Genomic DNA, 15,904 nt, shown 5'->3' with positions numbered 1-15,904 from the left:
GAATAGTGAGTCCATTCCCTTTCTGTGTCCCTGATTCTATTAAAGCCGAGGTGTTGATAGTGCCCTGGGCTGTGGGGCCGATGGCGTTGGAGACAAAGGGAGGGAGGGTGTCAGGCTCGGGGCTCTTTCATTCTGCACTGGTCGGTAGAGTCGCCTGATAAGCAGGGAAGAGCAGGAGAGACCTCAGGTCAATTCCTTGTTCTGCCACCACTAATAGGGAGACTGGCCAAATCACTTCACTCCCGTAAGCTGCAGTTGGCTGAGTTCTGTGATGTTCATAATAATAGTACAACTTATGAGGGTTAAGTGAGTTGATATATGTTAAATGCCTGGTAGATTGTGGATGTTCAATAAATAGCTATTATTATTGTGCAGGTGTTTATACCATATCTGTAGTGCAATATAAACCTTTTTACCTTCTTACCTTTCATTGTCCCCCAAGCTTATCTCATTTGGCACAATAAAGGATGGGGGTAGGGTGGAATTTGGAGAAAATGAGTATTTAACACATTGTCTAATACCATTTCTGGAGCTTAGGCTCTTTATTTTCATTTAGGGATACTAAATTGAGAACTAGTCATCCAGTAATCACCCGTTTACTAGCAGTTTATATGTTTGAAATTGTTGCTGACATGGAGCCACCAGCTATTGAACTTCAAGGCACCCAGCATCTCAGCCTGTCACCCCTTTGGAGAAGCAGGCAGTGTGAAAACATGGCCCTAACCTTCGGTGTCATAGCAACAAAGTCACTGGGTGCTACTTGCTCTGGCTGGATTGTCATCGGGGCTCCCTGGGACCACCCTGGATTTGCCAAGAAAATGTTGCTCAATTCACCTAGTTTTCTTTTACTTTCTACTTAAGACTAGAATGTAGGTCAGGCAATGGCACCAATACAGCCAGGAATCTGTGAGAAGATTTCAAGATGTCTCGAGGACCAAAGGAGAACGGAGCTGGGCACTGCTGGTTCCCAGAGTGGGGATTCAAGTCAACGTGGAGGAAAGTCCGTCCTGAAATGGGCATCACCGTGGAGTTCTGGAAGGTGACCAGGCCTGTGATAATTGATCAGACGTATATGATGGGCTGCCCTCGGGTGGCGGCTGAAGAGCTATGCCCACTACTTAGTGGAGGGGAAGTCCTCTTTTTTTTTTTTTTTAAACTATATTTTTATTGATTTCAGAGAGGAAGAAGAGGGAGAGAGAGATAGAAATCAGTGATGAGAGAATCATTGATCGGCTGCCTCCTGCATGTCCCCTACTGGGGATCAGCCCGCAACCCAGGTTTATAGTGCCCTTGACCGATTTTAACCCGGGACCCTTCAGTTCGCAGGCTGAAGCTCTATCCCCTGAGCCAAACCAGCCAGGGCAAGGGAAGGCCCTCTTGCCTCTTTGTAGGAAGGAATCATTGCTGGAGTGATCAGATGTCTGAGCTTCCTCTGAGTGCTGGCCACTATAAAGGAGGGAGAAATCAGACTATACTGTACTTGGACCCATTTTACAGATAAAAACCAAGGTTCAGGGAGGTTAGGGAACTTGCCCAGGGTCAGGTGGTCCAGTTTTGAAACCCATGTTCTTCCACTGTGTGATGTCCTGTATGTGAGTCCAAAATCCCAAATGTTTAGGTTCCGCCTAGTCTCGACGTGGCTTAACAATCAGAGATGTAAAGGGTAGGAATCTGAGAGGGTTGTTAACCATCAAAGTTGGGGTTTGTCTGGTGCTTTCTGGCAAAGATGCTGATGGGCAGAAACCAGAGAAGAAAGGTAAAGCCCTCGCTCCACCCTCAGCGACCCACAGAGGTAGGCGGTGTAGCCCTCACTCCTGGATCGGAAGCAGGCCTAGGGGCGCATGCCTTGCTCCAGTGATGGAGGAGCAGGATCTAAACCTCTGCAGCTCCGAAGCCCAGGTCCTTCCCAGGAGGTAGTTTTCCGCAGCCCTGGAACCACCCTACCCCAACCACACTCCCAGGGAGTTCTCATACCTAATTGGGTGAGAACCACTGCCCTGGGCCTGCTGTTTCTTTGTAGAAGGTTGGGCGGAATCAGAAATGGCACAGGAATGCCCGAGCTTTGGCCTCTAAACTCTGTCCCCTTTACTAGGGTCACAGAGAAGAAGGTCAAGAAGGCTTTTTGGGTGGAATCAGCTGGACCTTGGCCTGTTGGTTCCGTTAAATACAGACAGAACCTATATGGGAAGCCTGTGCCCATTTAGATATCAGAGCCCGCAGCAAAGGGATCCGGCCCAGCTTCCTAACTAGTTTGGCCTCATCTGGCTTGGAAGCCCTGGGCAGTGGTGTCAGATGGTCCCAGGGTCTTGGCCTTGCCACTTACCGGCTGCACAAATGTAGGCAGGCCTCACCTCTGAGTTTCAGGTTCCCCAATCTGGGCAGTTTGATTTTCCCACAGGCAGGGAGTATGCTCAGTACAGGGGGAGCTCACAAGAGGGTGTTAGATTAGAGTTAGGTTCACTCCCCTTCTACCTCCTGCTTTCCTGGGTTTAAGGAAGGAGGGATAGGAGTGGGGCTGGAGAGAGAGACTGGGGCCAGGGAGGAGGGATAGGAGTGGGGCTGGAGAGAGAGACGGGCCAGGGAGGAGGGATAGGAGTGGGGCTGGAGAGAGAGACGGGCCAGGGAGGAGGGATAGGAGTGGGGCTGGAGTGATAGACTGAGGCCAGGGAGGAGTCATAGGAATCACTCCAGCATCTGCCCTTGGGTTAAAACCTGCCTCCTGGTCCCTGTTTGGCCACTAGAGGGCAGTGGAGCCAAGGCCGCACCAGGAAGGCTGTGTGCTGGGAAGGTTGGAGCGGGTCTGTGCATTCAGCCTTTACTCCAGTCCCGAGGCCTAATTGTATTTGCATTGCACTGTCCCCTCCCTCCTTGCTCTGTGTACTTGCTGACGTTTTTGGAAAACACTTCACATCGCAGGGCACCTCTGAGTTCCAGCTCGTTTTGTGGCCCGGGATTAGCCATGGCTGAAGTGTCTCGCTCTCTGGCAGCTGTGTTTACTTCTCAAGGGCACAGGCAGAGCAGAGCACGGGGGTGGGGGCCTGTACCCTGCAGCACCGCAGAGCCTAGTTTGAACCACAGTTGTGCTTCTGCCAGTTCAAAACTAAGGGCCTGTTCCATCTTGCATTCCTCCCCTGCGCCTCAGCCCTCGCCGGCCCCCTTTGATTCTGTGGGTGGAGAAATAAAGGGAATTCCAAATCCTTAATTCATTTGAAGGCTGGCTGGAAGCAGGGCTTTTTAGGGGCTTGGTACACAGCGTTAGTTGAATCATTTCAGAGAAGTGTGGGTGCTCTTTCAAGGTCACAGAATGCGGTGAGAGCAGAGAAAAGCTGGAAGCACATTTATAATGTTTGATGGCATACCTTGTGCCAAGCTCTCCGCGTTGGTGAGATGGTTTATCCCGTATGAACAGCAAAAGATTCCAATGACTGCAACAGCACTTACGGATGGGTTTGGGCCAGGCCCTGGCCTTAAGTGGTTTTCACATATTTGCCCTTTCAACCCTAATAACTGCCCGGTGGTATTATTAATCCCGAAGTAGTGAAGCTCATAGAGGTTACTGTAGGGTGCATAGGACCAAAGGAAGGGTGCTGGTGGAGATGCCAGTGTGTCTCCCTCCAGAACCCAAGCTTTCGGCCAGCTGTTGGGCATGGTCAGTTCTCCTTTTAGCCCAGCTCTTTCCAGAAGTGGGTAGATAGTCAGAAGGAGAAGGCCAGGCTTATGACAGAATTGCCGAGTAAGTACTCATGATCCCATCAGTGGGCCAGTTTAAAAGCATGGATTTGGAGTCAGATTGTCTGGGCTTAAATCCTGCCTCTGCCACTCACCATCTCTGTGACCTTGGACGTTAGTTACCTCATTTGTAAAATGAGAGATAAGAACCGTAGCGACCTCACTAGTTTGCTGAGGGTTAAATGCGTTAATACAGGTAAAATGCTTAGATTAGTGCAGTGATGGCGAACCTTCTGAACTCGGCGTGTCAGCATTTTGAAAAACCCTAACTTAACTCTGGTGCCGTGTCACATATAGAAATATTTTTATATTTGCAACCATAGTAAAACAAAGACTTATATTTTTGATATTTATTTTATATATTTAAATGCCATTTAGCAAAGAAAAATCAACCACAAAAATGAGTTCACGTATCTGAGGTGCCATAGGTTCGCCATCACTGGTCTAGAGCCTCTTAGGTGTAGGTGACAGACACTCAACCCGGACTGGTTCAAATCGAAAGGAAATTCACTGGCTCGTGTGCCTGGAATATATTCAGACATGCTGGATCCAGGGTCTCAAAATAGGTCCTTAGGAAATTGTCACTCTCCATCCCGATCCCTGCTTTTCTCTGTGTTGGTTTCACTCTCTGACAGCCTGTCCCTGGCTTCCATCTCACCAGCTCAGAAATCCCAGGAGAAAGAGAGCACCTGTTTCTCCATGGCTTCCTCTAGTGTCAAGGGGTGGAGTTTCACCAGATATCTTTGGTCACGGGCTTTCACTGTGGCCAGGGGGATCATCTGCCCACTTACAAAAGGTAGGGAGGGAACAGGGCATATCAGTTCTGCCTAAATCACATGGACTGAAGAGGCAAGTGGGGGTGTGTAGGGAGTGTGATTCACTTCAGAAAATTCAGATGCTGTCATCTGAGGAAGGAAGAATGGATGGTTAGGCAAACTCCACAGTTGTCCACTACAGCTGCCACATGGGAACAGAATAATTCGACAGTAAAGCGCCCTGGCGTGCGACTCCAGCTCCAGCCCGTGTGACCATTTCACCTGTCAGTCTGAGTCCCAGTGGCCGCATCTCTAAAATGGCAGTGATGGGCCAGCACTGTAGGCTTGAGTCAGTGTGAGAGCATATTGCAAAGGGGTCAGGCAAGTCCCAGCAGGAGTCACTGCAGTTTGGTGTGGCATGAAGTCTAGAGTCTGGATTATTACCTGACCAGTTCAGGGCAGCTGCCTGCAGACAGGCAGCCAATGTCCCCTGGTTTCAAACCCTCAATCTGCCACTTACTGGCTGCATTCTCCTCCTGCATGAAGGGCAGATCATCATTCTTGCCTCCCAGGGTTGCAGGGAGATGTGATGAAGTGATATATAGACAGTGCCTGGCACATACCGGTCTGTGACGAATGGGAGATGTATTCTCAGTACAGTCATTATTCTAGAGCACGCCAGGACCCAGGTGTGGTTCTGACAGGACAGACCACATGCTTGGGGAACAAGCAACCGTTCTGGAGAAAGGGTGCCTTTGGCCAGCAGCCAAGGGCCCTGGAAGGTTTTGTGTGGCCTGGCCCTTCCCTTCTTTTTGTCAGCTTGGGGTGGGTACAGCCTCACAGAGGTTCGTGTTTCACGCTAATTACCCCTCAGGCTCTATTATCAGTCTGTCTTTCATTTCCACCACAAGGCTTTCAGCCAGACAGTTTGAACAGAAACTCATCTGGAGTGTGTTAACTCTTCTCTCCCATCTGGGATCAGCTTTGCATTATGACAAGTTGTAAGTAAACACACATTTGCTCAAATGTGCGCCTCCCCCAGCCTATATCCTTATCTTAATATTTGGGCAGCTTCAAATTAGGGAACACAAGACTGTTTGGAAAAGACTAGAAATCATTTAATTTCATCTACCCATTTTACAGAAGAGTGAATTGAAGCTATTTGCTTAAGTTTCTCATGTTCATATAGATATCTTGAGGATACAGATAGAGATAGAATTCAGGTCTTCTGACCCAGTCCAGAACTTTTATACAATAATGTGGTCCTTCAATCATTTATTCACTCCTTCAGCAACATATATTGACCATCTATTACTGTATTCTGGAGTCTATTCTAGGCACTGAGAAAACAGAATTGCATAAGAAACAATCTGTCTTTGAAGTGTTTATGATCCGTCCATCCATCCATCCACAATTCATCCACCCATCCATCTATTTATTTATCATCTTTCCATCAATCTGCTTCTCTCCACCCAACCATGAATACATCTGCTTATGTTTTTATCCATTCATCTAGTCATCAATGCATCTATAAGGCCCCAAGTCCTGGGCTAGTGCCAGAGATTGAGATAAGTAAAAAAAAAAAATCTTTACTCTTTAGGCTGTCAATTGTACTGGAGGGGAGGGGAAGACAGAAAACTGCCTCAAAGTTACCTATGAAGGGTTGAGGTGGGACGCAAAAGGGGACTTGCACTTCTGCCTATTAATTCCGAGAAGGCTCATTCTGAGGGTGAAAATAGAGCTGCCCCTTGGGTAGGAGTTTACATGGGGAGGATGGGAAAGAACCTTCTAGGCCGAGGGAACAGCCATGGCCAAGACATGAGAATGCCTGATAGATTTGGGAGGAGGAGATATTCTGTTCAATTTAATGACTCCTTCAAGGCTGCCTAATAGGAGAGGGTGTCAAAGGCTCTTTTAAAAGGATTTTGACTACCATACCCAGAGCCAGAATGGGAACCATTGTAGAGTTTGCAGCAGGAAGCAATTTAGGTCAGTGGGCAGTTTAGAAGGATCAACCCAGGCAGTTGGGTCAGACTGGAGAGACGGAAGTACAGGATGTTGGAAGCTCTTCTCAGGTGGGGTTGTCGGTGTAACAGTCTCTCATCCTCTCCACCACTCTCCCGCCTTGTGTGATTGTCTCTGCTCCTCTGAGTGAGAAAGACGGAGGAATAAAATAATGAAGCTGTGAGCAGGTGAAGTGTTAGGGCTACAGCTTGCCAGGGTGGGCAGTACAGGTGACTGGAGGGTGGAGAGGGAGGTGGTAGCAGGCTAATTCGCAGATCCGAGCTCTGAGAAACCAGGTGAAGGAGGCTCAGCCTGGGTGTGCGGAGTTGCAGGTGCAGGCACTGGTGGGTGACACCTTGGGGACAGATGCTCTCTGTGACGAAGGTGATATGGTCCTTTCATGAGTGGCTTTAAAATGCTCTTGGAGAATTTATTTGAAGTAAGATTCTTTTTAGACTTTTTTAAAAGTATGGAATGGAATTGAGCATAATAGTTACCATTTATTAAGTGTCTACTGTATGCCATTACTTTCATATCACCACTACTTTCTGAAGCAGGGACTGTTACTAACTCTGAAGATAGCGGAGGAATCTGAGTCTCAGGGATGTGGTGACTTGCTCAAGCATCTTTTGCTTTGATATTTATTTTAAACTAGAGGCCCGGTGCACGAATTCATGCACAGGTGGGGTCCGGCCGGTCCACCCCGATCAGGGTGGGGGACCAATTGGGGGCGGGGCTGGCAAGGGGGGGCTCAGGTGGTTGGAGAAGGGAGTCAAAAGGTGGCAAAAATTGTTTTTTCGTTTTTGTTTATTTGGGGGGGGGGGGGAGTGATGAATACCTTTTAACTGTTAGAATGGTTGTGATCTTCCAAAGGATCACAGTACATAAGCAGATACACGGTTTATCCTTGATATTGAAATTTCAGGGGTCCAGGAGTGATTTCAAAGTAATGTCTAAAAAGGCTCTTGGGGGCTGATAGTGAAAAACTAGATTGAGAAACACAGATATAATGAACCCTGTGCGTCCATTATTCAGCTTAGATAGTTGCCAGCTCATGGCTGCTATTGTTTCAGTTATATCCCCTCCCATATTATTTTGAAGCAAATCTCAGACATCATATAATTTGTCCACAAATATTTTGCTATGAATCTCTAAGTGAGACTCTAAAACTTGTAACCACATTATTATTACACTTAAAAATTAAAAATACTTAATATCATGAAATATCAAGTCAGCATTCAAATTTCTAATTGGTTGTCTGCATCAGATTCAAACCAGGATAATTGCCATTACTTGATAGATCTCTTTGGTCTATTTAACCAAAGAAGAACCAAAGAAGGTTCCCATTCTTTTTTTCTTGCAATTTATTAGTTGAAGGAACTAGATTATTTGCATGTAGAGTTTTTGACAGTCTGGATTTTGTGCATTTCATTCTTGTGGTGTCATTTAACACATTACTCTGTGCTTTCATTTGTTAATCAGCACGAGATGTGATTGATATATACAGTAAACTGCACAATTTAAAGTATACACTTTTATAAGCTTTGACATATTTATGCTCCTATGAAACCATTACGACAATCAAGGTAGTGAACATATCCATTGTCCCCATTATGTGTGATCTTGACTTTTTGTAGTCACTCCCTCATGGATGTCACCCTCCCTCAAGCAAACACCATTTGGATTTGTGTTACTATAATTTTTTTGTGTGTGTGTTACTATAATTTAGCTTACATATCCTAGAGCCGTGGTTGGCAAACCGCGGCTCGTGAGCCACATGCGGCTCTTTGGCCCCTTGAGTGTGGCTCTTCCACAAAATACCACGTGCGGGTGCGCAGATACAGTGCGATTGAAACTTCGTGGCCCATTCGCAGAAGTCGGTATTTTGTGGAAGAGCCACACTCAAGGGGCCAAAGAGCTGCATGTGGCTCACGAGCCGCAGTTTGCCGAGCCGCAGTTTGCTGACCACTGTCGTATTAGATAGAATCATATAGCATGTATCTTTTGTTTGGCTTCTTTCACTAAGCATAATTATTTTGAGATTCATGCATGTTGTTGCTTATATAAATAGCTAATTTCTTTTTTTTTCAAAGAATCTTTTTTTTTAAAATATATTTTTTATTGATTTTTTACAGAGAAGAAGGGAGAGGGATAGAGAGTTAGAAACATCGATGAGAGAGATCGATCACCTGCCTCCTGCATGCCCCCCAGTGGGGATGTGCCCGCAACCAAGGCACATGCCCTTGACCGGAATCGAACCCGGGACCCTTCAGTCCGCAGGCCGATGCTCTATCCACTGAGCCAAACCGGTTTGGCAATAGCTAATTTCTTATTGCTCAGTAGTATGCCATTAAATGGGTATATCACTATTTGTTGATGGTCATTTTCATTGTTTCCAGTTTTGAGCTATAAGCAAAGCTGCTATAAACATTTGTGTATAAGTCTTTGTATAATGTATATATTTTCTTTTTAAAAAATAACATATATATTTTTTCTTTTCTCTTAGGTAAACGCCCATGGTGGAACGGCTGGATTGAGAGTAGTGATGGTGGTAATTGGGATCTAGCAAGGTAAGTGTGTGTTTAACTTCACCAGCGTGGGAGTTCCTCCACCAACACTTGTAAGGTCAGTCTTTTTAATTTACTTCATTCTGATGGATGCATAATTTCATTGTGGTTTTAATGCGCATTTCTCTGATAACTAATGACTAATAATGTAGAACATCTATTTATGTGCTTATTTGCCATCTGTATATCTTCTTTGGTTAAGAGTCTGTTCAAATGTTTTGCTGGTTTTTAAAAATTGTTTTTTTTTAATTGTTATGTTTTGAGAGTTCTGTGTTTATTCTGGATGTAAGTCCTTTATCAGATACTATATGCTTCACAAATGCTTCCTCACTGTATGTTGGTCATTGTTTTATTTTCTTATAAGTGTGTTTCAAACAGCAAAAGTGTTTACTTTTGATGAAGTTCAGTTTATTGATTTGTCCTCTTATGGATCATGCTTTTGTTGTCAGATCTAGGAAGTCTTTGTTTAACTCAAAGCCACAAGGTCTTTTCCGAAGCTTTCTTCTAGTGTTTTGTAGCTTTAGGTTTATGTTTAGATTTATGATTCATTTTTGAATTGATTTTTATAGATGGTGACAAGTGGGGCTCCCAGTTTGTATTTTTGTCTGTGATATCCAGTTGTTCCAGGACCATTTGTTGAGAAGGCTATATTTTCTCCATTGCATGTTGTTTGCAATTTTGTAAAAAATCCATATATATGTGGGTCAATTTCTCAACTCGGTTGAGTTCTATTTTTTTATGTGGTTACTTTGATGATAATACCACACTGTCTTGATAAATGTAGCTTCATATAATTCCATATAATTCCTGAAATCAGGCGGTCTCCTAAATTTCACATGTTGAAGCTCTACCCCCGCCAGTACCGTATCTCCCCCCCCCCCCCCCCACACACACTTTCTGTGGTTTCACTTTTCATGGTTTCAGTCACTTGCGGTCAACCATGGTCTGAAAATAGTAAATGGAAAATTCTAGAAATAAACAATAAGTTTTAGATTGTGCACTGTTCTGAGGAGCATAATGAAAGCTCATGCCGTCTTGCTCCGTCTTGCTCATCCATGAATCATCCCTTTGTTCAGTGTGTGCGTGCTGTATATACCACCTGCCTATTAGTCACTTAGTAACTGACTCAGTTATCATATCAGTTGTGATATTGTAGTGTTTGTGTTCAACTAACTCTTATTTTACTTAATAATGACTCCAAAATGCAAAAGTAGTGATGCTGACAATTTGGATATGTAAAGTGTTTCCTTTAAATGAAAAGGTGAAAGTTCTTGACTCAATAAGGTAAGAAAAAAATCATATGCTGAGAGTGCTAAGATCTATGGTAAGAACGAATCTTCTACCCATGAAATGGTGAAGAAGGAAAAAGAAATTTGTGCTAGTGTTGCTGTTGCACCTCAAACCACAGTGCTTAGTGAAGATGGAAAGCTGTTAAACTTTATTATAAGTATGTATGTATGCATGTATTTATGGGAAAATCATAGTATATATAGGGTTGGTATTCTCCTTGGTTTAGAATGTATTCCCCACAGATAAGAGGGGACTGCTGTACCTTAGAATGGGACTGTATTTGGAGATACAGCTCCAAAGAGGTAAATGAGGTATAATGAGGTCATGTGAGTTGGTCCCAACCCATATGTCCTTTTAAGAAGAGGAAATGAGAACACAGACTGTGATAGATACCAGGCACATGTGCACATCGAGGGAAGACCTCACCGAGGACACAGTAAAGTGTTCATCTACAAGCCAAGGAGAGAGGCTCAGAAGAAACCACTGTCGATACCTTGATCTTGGATTTTTAGCCTCCAGAACGGTGAGTACATAAATTTCTGTGTTTATGCCACAGTCTATGGCACTTTGTCATGTTGGCCTGATGTGGGGGGCGCAGCCTCAGGTCCCCCGTCAAGCCCCTGTGGATGGGGGTGCAGCCTCAGGTCCCCTGGGCCCGGCATGACAGTGTGAGAGCCATTTGCATATTAGCTCTTCATTATATAGGATGGCTCAAATGTTTTTAAGAAAGCTGCTTTTGATTCTATAGCTTCTCAGAGACTCTGTTCAGAACCAAAGCCAACCAAAACCACTTTCATTTGACTTGTGTTATTCTTGGGTCAGGTGGCATTTTCTAGATTCATCATCGACTAAGATCTATGAGGGCTTAGCAAATAATCCTGTGAGGAAGGTATTTCATGCTCCATGATAGAGCTGCAGAAATAGATGAGATGAAGTCATATAGTCACACATGGCAGAGTCCACATTTGAAACCAGGTGTGTTTGGCTCAGTGTCTTTGTGCCAGAATGTCATCATAGTGAATCTCGCTTTAAATAAGTGGACGCCATTGACAGAAGTTTTAATCTACCTCCAGTTAACAGGAACTTATGGTTGAGTCTCAATTCTGTGTCTTATTGGGTTTGTGGTCTTAGATGCATTAATTTTCCTCTGAGAGCCTCACTTCTATCATCTATGATATGGTGATATTGGGATGATAATTCCTAACTCACAGAGGTTTCTATGGGCTAACCAAGATGGTACCTGTGGACGGGCTTTCTACATGCTCTAAGAATGTAAAATATGGGACCTGGCTTAACTGCCTGTTGATTCCTGCTGGACATGGGCATAAATACAGTGTAAGAATAGGAACTCTGGGGCCTGCAGGGTGGAGGACACAAGAAAGGTACCATTGAAAGGGACAAGGGGCAGCTGCAATGCATTCCCAGCAGACTTCCTCCACATGTGGGAACTTGACCTCAGGGTGTAAATCTTGTGCCAGGCTCTGTGCTAGGTCGGCAGGGGACAAAGGCCAGTCAGACTGGGCTCCCCTGGGAGGTCGTAATCCAATGGCGAGAGGAGTCTTCTACGTGGTAAAGTGGCGCTGTAATAGGATTTGGCGTAATGTGATTTGACCCTCATTATCCTTGAACTTGTTAGGCTGGGGTCTGCAGAAGGCTTTTTGTAGCTGAAATTGAAACAGTAAAGCAATTTGTGGCACTAGTTGGGGATGTTTTGGGAAATGTTTCCCGGGCTTTAGCGTTTCCTGAGGGCTTTTATTATCTCATTTGATGCATTCTGTTCAATGATCAATAATCCCATTTTCCTGGTGGGGTGATAAGGGTCTGAGAGTCACAGAAGCTGGCCTGGGACCCAGGTCTCAGGAATCTGTTTCCAACCTGCCCTCACAGTGGCTCAGATAGGGAAGGGGGCTGACACTTTGAATAAAACAAGCTCTTATCTCTTCTATGCTGGATTCCATGTGTTATTTGTTGAAAAGTAAGAAGTTCAGCTGCTATAAAAGGTATCAAAATCAGGAATTGAATGTAATGTCTGAATCTTACAGGGGAGGAACTCAAGGGCCAGAGAGGAGCAGTGACTTGTCCAGGGTCACACAGACAAGGCAGAGCTTGAATCCAGTGCAGGGGCAGCTGTAATTTCAGTCTGCCCATATTTTTAGTAATGGTACTTGAATTTTCCCATTCTCATACCCAGGCCATACTCATCCTCTTATTTTACCTCTGGGCCTGGCTAATCTATCATTCAGACCTCAGTGATTGGCTTAAGGATGGAAATAGGACCTGGCCTGAGCAACCTAAACTAATCCCTGGATTTTTACTGGAGTTCCTGGAAAATAGTCACTCTTCATGGGTTGCTGAACCAATAGGATATAAGTCTGAGCTGCAGAGGGTCATCTGAGACTGGAGCAAGCAGAGCTGAAGGATGGAGACAGATGAGGCTCGGTGATGTTTGAGCACCTGCATCCAGCCTTGCTGAAGCCTCAGCTTTTAGTCACATGAGCCAATAACATTTCCTTCTTTTTTTTTTTAATGCCAGTTTTGATTGATTTTTTTGTCACTTTCACCTGAAATGACTCTGACTTAAATGGTTTTGTGAATTTTAAAAAAACACCAATGGACAGGAATTACTGTATTTTTCGATTTTTCAGTGAAATAGGAGATGGGGGCCCAGTCCATTTGTAATCAGGTGCTTCAAGTCTCACAAGATTCAAGGCTTGGTGACTCTCTTGTTTTGGGAATGCCTCACATAGGGACTGTTCGATGCCTCCAGTGCCCGCCTGGGGTATGGACTCACTTTATCCTGTTTCAAGAGGGGAACACAATATCTATCACAGAGTAGGTGCTAAAATACTATTGAAATGAAACAAAGAACATCCCTATAAAAAAGTGTATGAAGCATATGAAGACAGTTCACAGAAAGAGATACAGAAGGGAAACACATCCCTGAAAGATGTCTAATCTCACTAAAAATTAAGAAATACAAATAAAAATGAGATATTATTTTTCACCCATGAGTTTGTCAAAGGGCTAAAGGTTGCCTAATACCTGGGGATGAGGAAATAGGCACTTCCATGAGCTGGTGGTAGGAGGGTAAGACCACACAGTCTTTTTGCAGGGCAATTTGGCAACGTCTGTTAAATGTGAAAATTACAAGCCACCAGGCTTCCTGCTTGAAATTTATTCTACTGATGAGATCCCAACAAATATGCAAAGACAAAAGACCGTGCGATACAGAATTTTTTGCAATAGCAAAAGCTGGAAGCAAGTGCCCCTCCAAAAGGGACTGTCTAAATGAGTCACTGTACCGCCACACTGCGGAGTAAATTTCAGCTGCTGAGAAGAATGAGGTGGCCCTGGCTGTGTGGGTGTGGAAAGGTGCCCAGGGTGTACCACATCGACAGGAGAGAACAGGATGTGTGGCACGATGCTATTTGTGTTGAAACAAAAATGAACTCTTACCAGCGTTAAGCTGAAGTTCAGCTGAAAAGCAGGATTAGAGGGTCAGGGGACTTTGATTTTCAACTTCTTCTTATTTACAATTTGATTTTTAAAACTATGAACACATACTACCTTACGATTTTGTTTACACAGTTGAATACCTAATAATGATGCACAAGGTGAAAATGTTCAAAAGGTGCTGAGGGGAGGTGTATCATTTTTCATTTCCCTTCTCCAGCTCCCTGAGAGGGCATGAATATACTCCTAGCCAGTTGGTATTGTGTTTAGGAGGAGGACGGGGAGGAGAAATGAGTGAGAAGGCTGGAGGGCATTGGCTGTTACTCTGGCCAGCCAGGTGTAGGGGGGCTGCCCTTCCTGGGTCACTCTGTGACTCTGGCTCTGGGCGTCGGGCCTACTGAGACCTGCACTGAAGCTGGTGAAGACCTTCAGGCTGCCCCTGCCCTAGTTCTTCCAAGTCATTGTCCTGCACTCAAGGACCCCAAGGAGTGAGGCACTGGAGTCCCCAAGGATTGGCCCCCTACCTTCCAGCTCCCCTTGGACGAGGCCTGCCTGGCAGATGCTCAAACACTCATTAGACAAGATGGGTCTGTAGGCAAATATTTATCCATTGCAGCTGCAGGCTGAGCTGGGCTGCAGGTGCTGGGCAGAGTCCTGTTTACCCAGAGCTGAGCCAGGCGATGCTGCCTGTTTGCTGAGCTCCATTCCTGGCCTGGCTCAGGTGCTGGGGAGGAAGCTGGGGCAGCAGAAGATATGCCCGGTGGGGAGTTGAGGGTGCCTCCCTGGCAGCAAAACCCTGCATGGGCCTCAGTATAAAGTCCCGACTCTTGTCCTCAGGGTCCTATGAGACCAGCCTCGTCCTGTCTCTTCTTGTAACCTTTCTCTGCACTGTCTGCAGAGGGCGGTGGGGTAGGAGGTCCTTCTGCCCAGTGCTCACTCCTGCTCATTCTTGGGTCCCCCTGACCACCTTCCACCCAGAGTGGGTAGGTACCCTGTTAGCTGTTGCCACAACTCCACAGCTCATGGGAGTCCTGTGCTATTTCCTCTCACTTTCCTGGTTACTATTTGTCTTCACTGCTAAACGCTGGAAGAGCAGGGCCAGAGGCGGTTTTGTTCCCCACTGTTTCCCCGGCACCTCCCCTAGGGCCTGGCATCTAGCAGGTGATTGCCATGTATTTGTCAAGTGTTATCCTTAGTGAAGCCAAGCAGAGGGAACTGCATGGGCAAAGGCACAGAGGTGGGGTGGAGGGATTGAGAGGGAGGGGCGGGGAATGGCTGGAAAGTCATGTGGGTGGTCGGACTCTGAAAGGCCTTGAATGCCGTGCCAACGAGTTTGGTTTTATCTGGTCAGAAATGGAAAATTGTTGGAAGGTAAAGGAAATGCAAACAATACTACAAATGAGAAAATGATAAACTTGATCCTTTGAGTTGAACAGTATAAATTCTGAAGTTCTCAACAAGGGCCTACGAGGCCCTATGTCATCTGCTGTTTCCATGGCATCCCCTTTCCTATCACACTCCCTTCACTTTCTTGAACACCAAAAATATACTTCAGCCCCAGGGCCTTTGCACTTGCTGCTTCCTCAGGCCAGAATGCTTTTCCCTGGTTATCATGTTGTACCTCCTGACTTTGTTTAAATCTCAGCCCTTCATGTCTCATACCAGAGAGAGACCTTCCGTGACCCTGTGGACAAAAGAGCCCCATTCCCCAGTGCCCGTATCCTCCTTTATTTCCCTCTGTACTATTTGCATCTGTTTATCGTCTGTCTCCTCTACAGGGATGTCATCTCCTTCGTTCACTGCCATGTCTTCCAAGCCTAGAACAGGCACATTTAGGTTCTATGAATGCTTGCTGAATAAATGAATGAGTAATATTAAGCCAAGCCTCTCAGGTCCTGGAACGATGCTGACGGTTGCTCCCATGGGCCCAGCCCTTTCCTGTTTCTAAAGCCCTCTTACAGCCATTAGCTTCTTTGACCTGTGCAGCAGCCAGGTGGGGCGCACAGGACAGGGATTATTTCTGCCTTAGGAAAATGATTATGTCGGGCAAAAACCCATCATGTCACATGGACAGAGAGGGCAATGAAATGCCTGAGGCTCGTGACT

Source organism: Myotis daubentonii, chromosome 5 (genome assembly GCF_963259705.1).
Source record: "Myotis daubentonii chromosome 5, mMyoDau2.1, whole genome shotgun sequence".
Lineage (NCBI taxonomy): Eukaryota > Metazoa > Chordata > Mammalia > Chiroptera > Vespertilionidae > Myotis > Myotis daubentonii.
This window is presented reverse-complemented; position numbering follows the sequence as displayed.